Source organism: Octopus sinensis, linkage group LG12, assembly GCF_006345805.1.
Source record: "Octopus sinensis linkage group LG12, ASM634580v1, whole genome shotgun sequence".
Taxonomy (NCBI): Eukaryota; Metazoa; Mollusca; class Cephalopoda; order Octopoda; family Octopodidae; genus Octopus; species Octopus sinensis.
In genome coordinates, this window is record NC_043008.1 from 43520605 (window position 1) to 43529808 (window position 9204).

At 37.3% G+C, this 9204-nt stretch overlaps 1 non-coding gene across 1 annotated transcript; it reads left to right on the forward strand.

The window, feature by feature from the left end:
• The first annotated feature begins 8008 nt into the window (after window positions 1–8008).
• Trnal-aag lies at window positions 8009–8090 on the forward strand. The gene has a single exon. It is a non-coding gene; the product is annotated as a tRNA-Leu (tRNA).
• Window positions 8091–9204: the final 1114 nt, after the last annotated feature.

Consider the following 9204-nt stretch of genomic DNA (forward strand, 5'->3'; position numbering starts at 1 on the left):
TACATATATACATATATATATATATACTATATAATATATTATATATATATATATATATTTATATGTATATATGCATATTATATATATATATATATATATATATATATATATATATCACTCGTGCGCGCGTACGCGTTCATACAAGCCAGTATGCAATATGCAAGCAGTGATAGATACGAATGCGCATACATACACACGGCTCTCTGTGGAAGTATATACATACACACACACAGCACACGTATGCAGACACATAAATGTACACATGTATACGCTTGTAAATATACACGGATGCACATTTACACATATACACACGTATGCAGATATACATGCATAGATACATACACAAATATATTCCATCTCACACGCACATTTTCTGGCTCATATATACATACATATATATATATACACATGTAAAATGCATACTGGAAAGAAATAAATGCGCTCTTATACACACTCAGATCAACATAGATACACGCATGCGCAGTCACCGAATTATAGAAAGTGCTAAGATGGCCGCAAGGATTGCAAGAAATATCACAAGCCAAACCGTGTTTGGAATGGGTTTCCTTTCCAAATGACTTCAACGGGGAAATTTTTAGAGAACTTAAATGAAATGATTTTAATTAAAGGCCAAACGGGAAGAGGAATAAAATGATAATTCATGTATTTTGTTTTTTCAATTAACAGGAAACGATTTTAGCATAAATTAAAACATGCAACTGAGGAATAACTTCCAGTGGTGGGAGGTGGGGTGGAAGCGGCGGCGGTGGTTGGGGTGATGGTGGTTGTGGTGGTGGTGGTGGTGGTGGTGGTGGTGGTGGTGGTGGCGGCGGCGGTGGCGGTGGTGGTGATGATACTGAAGAAGGAGAAGGAGGACGAGGAGGACGAGGACGAGAAGAAGAAGAAGAAGAAGAAGAAGAAGAAGAAGAAGAAGAAGAAGAAGAAGAAGAAGAGAAGAGAAAGAAAGAAGAGAAGAAAAGAAGAAGAAGAAGAAGAAGAAGAGAAGAAGAAGAAGAAGAAGAAGAAGAAGAAGAAGAAGAAGAAGAAGAAGAAGAGTTGGTTTAAGCGACCCCAGTACATGACAGGTACAATCACTGAAGCTTGGAAAGTAAACTTTACATTTTAATCTGTAATGAAGACACTTCTGTAGAAATCTTTCAACAGCTTTTATGGTGTCCGAAACGTATTAAGATTAATCTGGTCAGCTTGAGCTTTTGGGCGGATTTAGAGGTGAAGTGAGCGTCTTCATTGATCCGCCTTTTTAATCGGATGAATCGAGGATGATTTCGACACTCTGGGAGTCAGAGTATGGGGATAGATTGAAGAATGTTTTAGGGGATCTGGAATCAGAAAATGGCTGAAAACTCTTGCTCTTTCGCGGTAGCACGACACGCTAGAAATGACGACTAAATCTTCCTCATATCACACCCTACTGTTTAAAAGATATTAAATATTAATGTATTTCTCTGTATACTGTATATACTAACCTAGAAAAACAAAGCTGGTTGACCACGATTGGAAGATCTTTGATCAAGGGTCTTGTATCACAATCGGGGCTGACCTAGAATTAAAAACCAACAATATCAACCGTTTTCCTTCATTTCTCTCATTCCAAATGGGAAGGCGATCAAAGCGAAACCTATCAAACTAAATCTGTTTCATCTTTCACCGTCAATCTAACGTAATGCATGATTCAATCATTGTTGCTAAACATTTTTCTGTAGGCCAAAGATCTCATTGCCTTTTATCAACGTATGAATTCGCTTTTCAACTCTCACGTTGAGCTATCGATTTTCTGTAAGCATTCAGCCAACTCTGATAAAAGATTGTCTGGCTTTGTTGTGATTGAGGTAACATGTTGCTTTCTTCTTGCTTTTCTTTCTCCTTTTCTTTTCTTTTGTTTGTTTCTTCTTTTTTTTCTCTCTCTTTCTTTTGTTCCAAGAATGACCAACTTCGGTCAGAGTTACATGTCATCGCTTTTGTTGCGCTCTTCAATCTGAACTCGTCGCACCGGAGATTAACTCTTACCCGAATGTAGGAAAAACCTTCGACTTATCTTTCCAAGACGGAGAAAAGTTTGCGTTTAACGCGTTTAATGTGGGGCAGAGGTGAGGAAGTGCTGAAGGGTTAATTAGCAAGCAAATTATATATTGGAGGGGGGAAAGAGGGGATGAGAAAAGGGAGAGGAAGGGGAGGAGGAAAAGAGGGGAGGAAAAAGAGGGGTAGGAAGAAGTGGGAAAGGGAATGGAGGGAGGGGAAGGGGGCATGAGGGGGAGAACGAGGGGGAGAGAAAGGAGGGGAGAGGAAGGAGGGGAGAGGAAGGAAGAGGGGAAGGAAGGAAGGAGAAGGGGAGGAGAAGGAAGGGATGCGAAGGAGGGGAGAAAGAGGGGAGAGGAAAGAAGGGGGGAGGAGGAAAAGAAGGAGGGAAGAGGGGGAGGGAGGAAAATGTATTTTGTATGCGTGGTCTTTTTCTCTTTCCTTGCTCTTCGGAATGGCTGAATTGTTCGTTTCGTTCGGGTAGAAGATTGGTTCCGCTGACACTAGAGATTGTCTCCTCTTCACAGGAGACCGTTTCTTCATCACCAAAAGAGGGATTCCTCTTGAAGAAATATAAGCTTTCTTTCATAAGTCATAAACTTCCCTTCTTCACGAGTTATTACTTACCTGACACATTTAAAAGAGTTTCTTATGAGGGGTTTCGTGAGAAGGTATGTGTAACTTATGGTGATGTATAGTCGGGTAGAGTGACCAGAGATATTCGTGTTCTCATGACTCCTCAAAATCGCAAAACTAACCAAAGTTGTGCTCTTTAGAAGCCAGTGAGATGTAGGTCTTCCAACTGAACATCCAAGGCAAAAGACCAAGTTGCTACACATGTGGCAGTAAAATTAGTTTAAGGGCTTTCTGTTCAATAAACCTAAAATAAATACTGAGTCACAAAAAGAACGACGGGTCAGGAATCAAAGACTCGATCGTGACCCTTGTGTTTCTTTTTAAGAAATATTGTGGGATTACTTTATGGACAGCTGTACCTTGTACAATTTCTGCTTGCACTTTGGCCTCGTCCCCAGTTTTGATGACCACGCATATAGTACCAAACACTGACAGAACTCACTAAATAAAATGTTACTTAACGAACCTTGCCACTCTGCTACAGCTGCCTTCTCTGAATGAACAAACAACACCTCCATGGCCTCAGCAAGGCCGGGCGCTAATACCTTATTCTCATTCCTTCTAGTAAATATACGACAGATTAAGGCAGGGAAAGAGTACACACCTTATGGACAAAATATTGCCACGCTTTAGAACTTTCGACAAAATGTTTCACATCGAGTGTCTTCTTGTTCAAAAAATATTCGTGAATGAAAGGCCTTGGTTATTGTCCACTGTACTTTCGTTTGTCAAAGAACGAGTTCGTGTGTGTGTTGTTGTTGTTATTTGTGTGTTTTTTTTGTTTTTGAATCTTTGTTTTACATGTCATTATTTTTCAATTTTTCGACACACTGTTTGTATGCTAAGTTATATATTTTTATATTTTTTTGGTATATGTTTTGTTCGATGTAGATTCTTTTGAACGCGGTTCTCGTATAGGATGACGTTTTTTATTGACTTTAAGTTACACAATGAAATTAAATTAAAATCAATTTTATAAAAATATGACATTTCCGGCAGGCCCCGGCGCTGGGTTTTCTTCCAATCCAAAACAATTAAAGTCTCTACAAAAAATAAGCTAAAATGAAAAGCAATTTCTTCAGGAAGTCTTGAAAATTGAGAATTCTCGAACATTTTTATCGTATCCAGGCGAATATTATTATTGTTATTATTATTATCAGTAGTAGTAGTTGTAGTAGTAGTAGTAGTAGTAGTAGTAGCAGCAGCAGTAGTATTAGTAGTAATAGTAGTAGTTGCAGCAGCAGCAGCAGCAGCAGTAGTAGTAGTAGTAGTAGTAGTAGTAGTAGTAGTAGTAGTAGTAGTAGTAGTAGTAGTAGTATGGCACATCGTTAGCAAATGCCCGAATCTGGCATAACGTGCATAAAAAAAGACGCCATCGCAATGTGGTAAGAATGATCCATTGGGAGCTCTGTGGAAATCACGGCCTACAAAGAGCAAAGATGTGGTATGAGAGAACCCCAGGAGTCACTGAAAACGAGAATTGTAAAATCCTGTGGGATGTGATCCAGTGTGATCACCTGACCAGACATAGGAAACTGGACATCGTTGTGATGAATAAAAGAGAAAGACCATGCATGATAATTGACATAGCATGGCCTGGTGACAACAGGATCAATGTGAACGAAGAAGAAAAAATTATACAGGAGCTATGTATAAGCGTTATATATATATATAGGCTTCTTAGCTTTCTGTATAATGTTTATGCGTAGGCTTTATTGACTTTATATATTGGTTTTAAGTATGGACTTTATTATAGGCTTTCTATATAAGCTCAATGCATAGGCTTTAGTAATATGGCTATATATAAGCTTTATGTAAAAGCTTTATGTACAGGCTTTATGTACAGGCTTTATATACTCTTTACTCTTTTACTTGTTTCAGTCATTTGACTGCGGCCATGCTGGAGCACCGCCTTGAATCGAGCAACTCGACTCCGGGACTTATTCGTTTGTAAGCCCAATACTTATTCTATTGGTCTCTTTTGCCGAACCGCTAAGTAACGGGGACATAAACACACCAGCATCGGTTGTTAAGCGATGCTAGGGGGACAAACACAGACACACAAACACACACACACATATATATATACATATATACGACGGGCTTCTTTCAGTTTCCGTCTACCAAATCCACTCACAAGGCTTTGGTAGGCCCGAGACTATAGTAGAAGACACTTGCCCAAGGTGCCACGCAGTGGGACTGAACCCGGAACCATGTCGTTGGTAAACAAGCTACTTACCACACAGCCACTCCTGCGCCACATATATATATGTATTACCTATCGGCCTTATGAATAAGCTTTATCTAAAAGCTTTGCATATATGCTTTATGTATAGGCTTTATATACGCGTTCTATGTATAGGCATTGTCTATAGGCTTCATAGCCTATAGTCTTTGTGCATAGGGTTTATGTATAGGCTTAAACATGCGCTTGGTATATAATCTTTATTCACTTACAGCATCGTCGCCATAAACTCCACAAATGTTTTTGCAAGTCTTTGCAGCATTTTCTCCTTTTTATAAAAAACAAAAGCATTGCGATACGAATATGAAATTTTTGGTTATCCATTTCAAATGTCAATAAAAGGGAATCGGAATGAAAGATAAATCTATCTTTAGTCAGAAACAAAGAACGGGTGCACTACCACTTCAAGCAACGCCAAGGTTTTATCTATGTTACGTTTCAGGTGTGTTCGATGAAGCGCTATAAGATTTAGATTAAAAAAAGCTCGGAACTTTCTGGACAACCTAATATATAGTTTTTTATTCACTCGCTGTTTATTTTCTCTTATTTCTTTCGGTTGAAGGGCGTAGGCTCGAAACATAAAAGACTTTCTCACCTTCCCAAGCGTCAAACTAATACACCTGCTTGTTGTTTACACACCCGTCTTCCTCTTTCGTTTGTTTGTTTTTTGTAAATTCCAACTATACACACACACACACATATATATGTATATATATATATATATATATATATACGCATATATATACATATATATATATTTATATAGCGTGTGTGGTGTATGTAATATATATATATATATAATATATATATTATATATTTATGAGTGTATATATGTATATATATATGTGTGTATATATGTATAATATATATATATATATATATATATAGAGAGAGAGAGGAGGAGAGAGAGAGAGAAAGAGATATGCACACACACACAATCACATATATAAATACACACATATATATATATATATATATATATAGACTATATATATATATATATACACGACGGGCTTCTTTCAGTTTCCGTTTATCAAATCCCCCCTCTCACACGGTTTTCGTCGACCAAAACTAGAGAACTATACTAAAAGATACTTGCCCAATCTGCACGCAGTGGGACTGAACCTGGAACCATGTGATTGGGAAATAAGCTTCTTACCACACAGCTGCACCTGCGGCTATATCTACTTTTCTTACGACTAAGATTTCTTTCTTATTAAATAAGTGGCTGAATATACCATGGGTAAGCGTAGCGTCAACGTAATTCTTTTGCGGAATTAACGTAACACGATGAATGTCACAAGGTTGGCTGAATTTCTTGAATTAGGGGGATATTTTAACCACGCGCTTCAGTACAGTTTCCATCAACCCAGTTTCACTAACAAGGCTTGGGCCGACCAAACAGAGGGTACTTGTCTAAAATGCCACGCAGTGGGATAGAACACAGACTCTTGTGATTGCGAACCAAGCTTTTTAACTATTGTAACTTCATTAGCCATTACAGTACAATATAATGTGATCTGAAAGGGATTTGACTGCTATTTCTACCAAATCGAACACTAATTGTGATGCTCAGCCATTGACTATTGTTGGTGTACGTTTAACCCCAGGACAACATCGATCCAGTAGATGGATGATGGGGGCCTTCCATGCCTTAATGCATCTAAGACTACATTCGAAGGGTTTCACTGTTCCTTCTTTTGCTATTAGTGTTATCGTATCGTTGAATACTGCGCCTTTCGATTCATGTTGCTAAAAATATTGGTAGTTATTTCGGTTTTAATTTGATATAACTAGGCTATTTTGCATAAACATATTGGGTTATATTTCACCCCACCCCCAAAAGAAAATTAAGAAGTTATCGTAAGGAATGTCAACTCACTCAAATAACCCAAACTTTTTTGATTGATTTCATTAAAAAAATTTTTTTTTAATATTGAGGCGAAGTTACTGGCGGCAAGAAATTGATAGAAATACGATCAAAGGTAAATAACTCTTGTTGCTACTTTAATATTACTTATCTCCCTTAGACCGTTATTGCTTCCCAATCGTAATACATGTTCTGATTGGGTTTTTTTAGTCTGCTATGAAAAGTTATTTTATATAAATAGAAACCTGAGCACCAAACAGTTAATTGTTAATCAACGAAGTTAACGTTTCCGTTAACGATTTACCTTTTAATTTAACTTTGGATATCATTTTCGGATTAATTAAATTGAGTTAACTTCTGTTAACTTTAATTCCATTGAAGTTAATGGATTTTATAGTTTTGACACATTTTAAAAGTATTTTTAGTTGGTTTTAAAGCAAAACCTGTGTTTTTCTTTTTATTTACTCTATCATAAAAATTAACGTTAACGGTTTATCGATAATTTCCGTCACTGATTCACGGTTAACGAGGTTAACTTTTTGGTTAACGGTTAACTTTTCGATTAACGGTGCTCAACTTTGTATAAATATTATACAGATGTGGTATACTGCGATATAAATGGAATTAGAGAAATATCCTGCATCATAATTGCTACAAAAATTCGTAAAACCTAACCGAAAATATTCTAATTAAAACTTTAAATAAATGTTATGTTGTTATATATCTTGTTCGCCAGGATGTCTTGTATTTGAGATCATGGTGAGTTCAAATTACGCCGGGGTCGACTTTGCCTTTCATCCTTTCGGGGTCGATAAATTAAGTACCAGTTAGGCACTGGGGTCGATGTAATCGACTTAATCCGTTTGTCTGTCCTTGTTTCTCCCCTCTGTGTTTAGCCCCTTGTGGGTATGCTCTATATATAGGCTTCATGTATAGTAAAGAAATAGGTATTAAGATAAAGAGAGGAATATGTAGTGGGAGCAGGAGTAGAGAGAGAGAAAGACGGGAGGAGGAGGTACCATCAGTATGATATTGTGGTAGGAGGTAATAGCACAGTAAGGTGAGACTGACAGAGTGAAGATGTCTACGGGGAGGTAACTCGATATTCCCTCATCAGATTTGGTTCTACATTTGACTAAGGCATAAATGACGGCTGTTATTATAAACAGCAAACACATTCTGCTGAAATAAATAATAATATCTACATCACCCGTCACAAAGGTAGCGTGGCCGAGCGGTCTAAGGCGCTGGTTTAAGGCACCAGTCTCTTCGGAGGCGTGGGTTCGAATCCCACCGCTGCCAACGTAACTTTTCTCATCTTTTTTTTTTTTTGTATTTTATTTAAAAATATTATTTGGTATGCTGATGTTTCCTCGACACTCTTTTAGAATAGTTATCACTGACGAATGGAGAACGAAATGGGATGAGGAGTCTGTGAGCAAAAGTGTAAAAGAAAAGCAGCTTCCAGTATATTAAATGTGGGAACACATCGTCATCGTCGAAATAATAATACCAACTTAACCCTAACCATACAAAAAGCGTTAAGTGTATGCTCAATATACAGGCTTCATGTATAGCTCGGTTTTATGTGTTGGTTTTATGTATAGGATACATGTATAGGCTGTATGTATAGGCTTTATTATAGGCTTCATAAGCTCTATGTATAGACATTATGGATAAGTTTCATAGACTCTTTTATAGACTTTGTTTATAGGCTGTATGTATAGGCTCTATGTATTACAGCCTATACTAAGCTTATACATAAAGCGTTAATTATAGACCCCATATATAGGCTTTATGTAGGCTTTATGCATAGGTTCTATGTATAGGCTTTATGTATAGGCTGTATATATAGGCTTAGGCTCTATGTATAGGATTCAAGGCCCTATGTATATGCTCCATGTTTAGGCTCTATGTATAGACTCTATGTAAAGGATGTATGTATAGGCGCTATGTATTGGTGGTTTGTAAAGGCTCTATGTATAGGCTTCAAGCATAAGCTTTCAAAAATTCCAATTCTAAAGGGTCGGAATGAATTTTTTTGTGATGTCATTGGTTTTGAGCGAACGACGGATCAGCTGTTCCAATGCAGAGGAGTAATGTTCACTGTGTGAATGCATTAATTTTCAATGTTGTCAACTGCTACAGCGTTGAGTACAATTCAGCAATTTCAATTGATTTTTTGTGAGAAAAACTAATTGCATTAGCATAAGACAGAACATTTGTCGGTTTAAGTGATTCTTATTTGTGGGTATGGCAGTCGTAGCAGTTGTGCGATCAGCATGCTGTTACTATCTACGATGTTCAAGTCAAACCTTCAATGGGTATGTTTTGATTTTACAGATTTTTTTTTAGTTATACATAATGTAAAATAGTCGATTTTATTCATTTTACAGGTACAATCACGATTCATGTT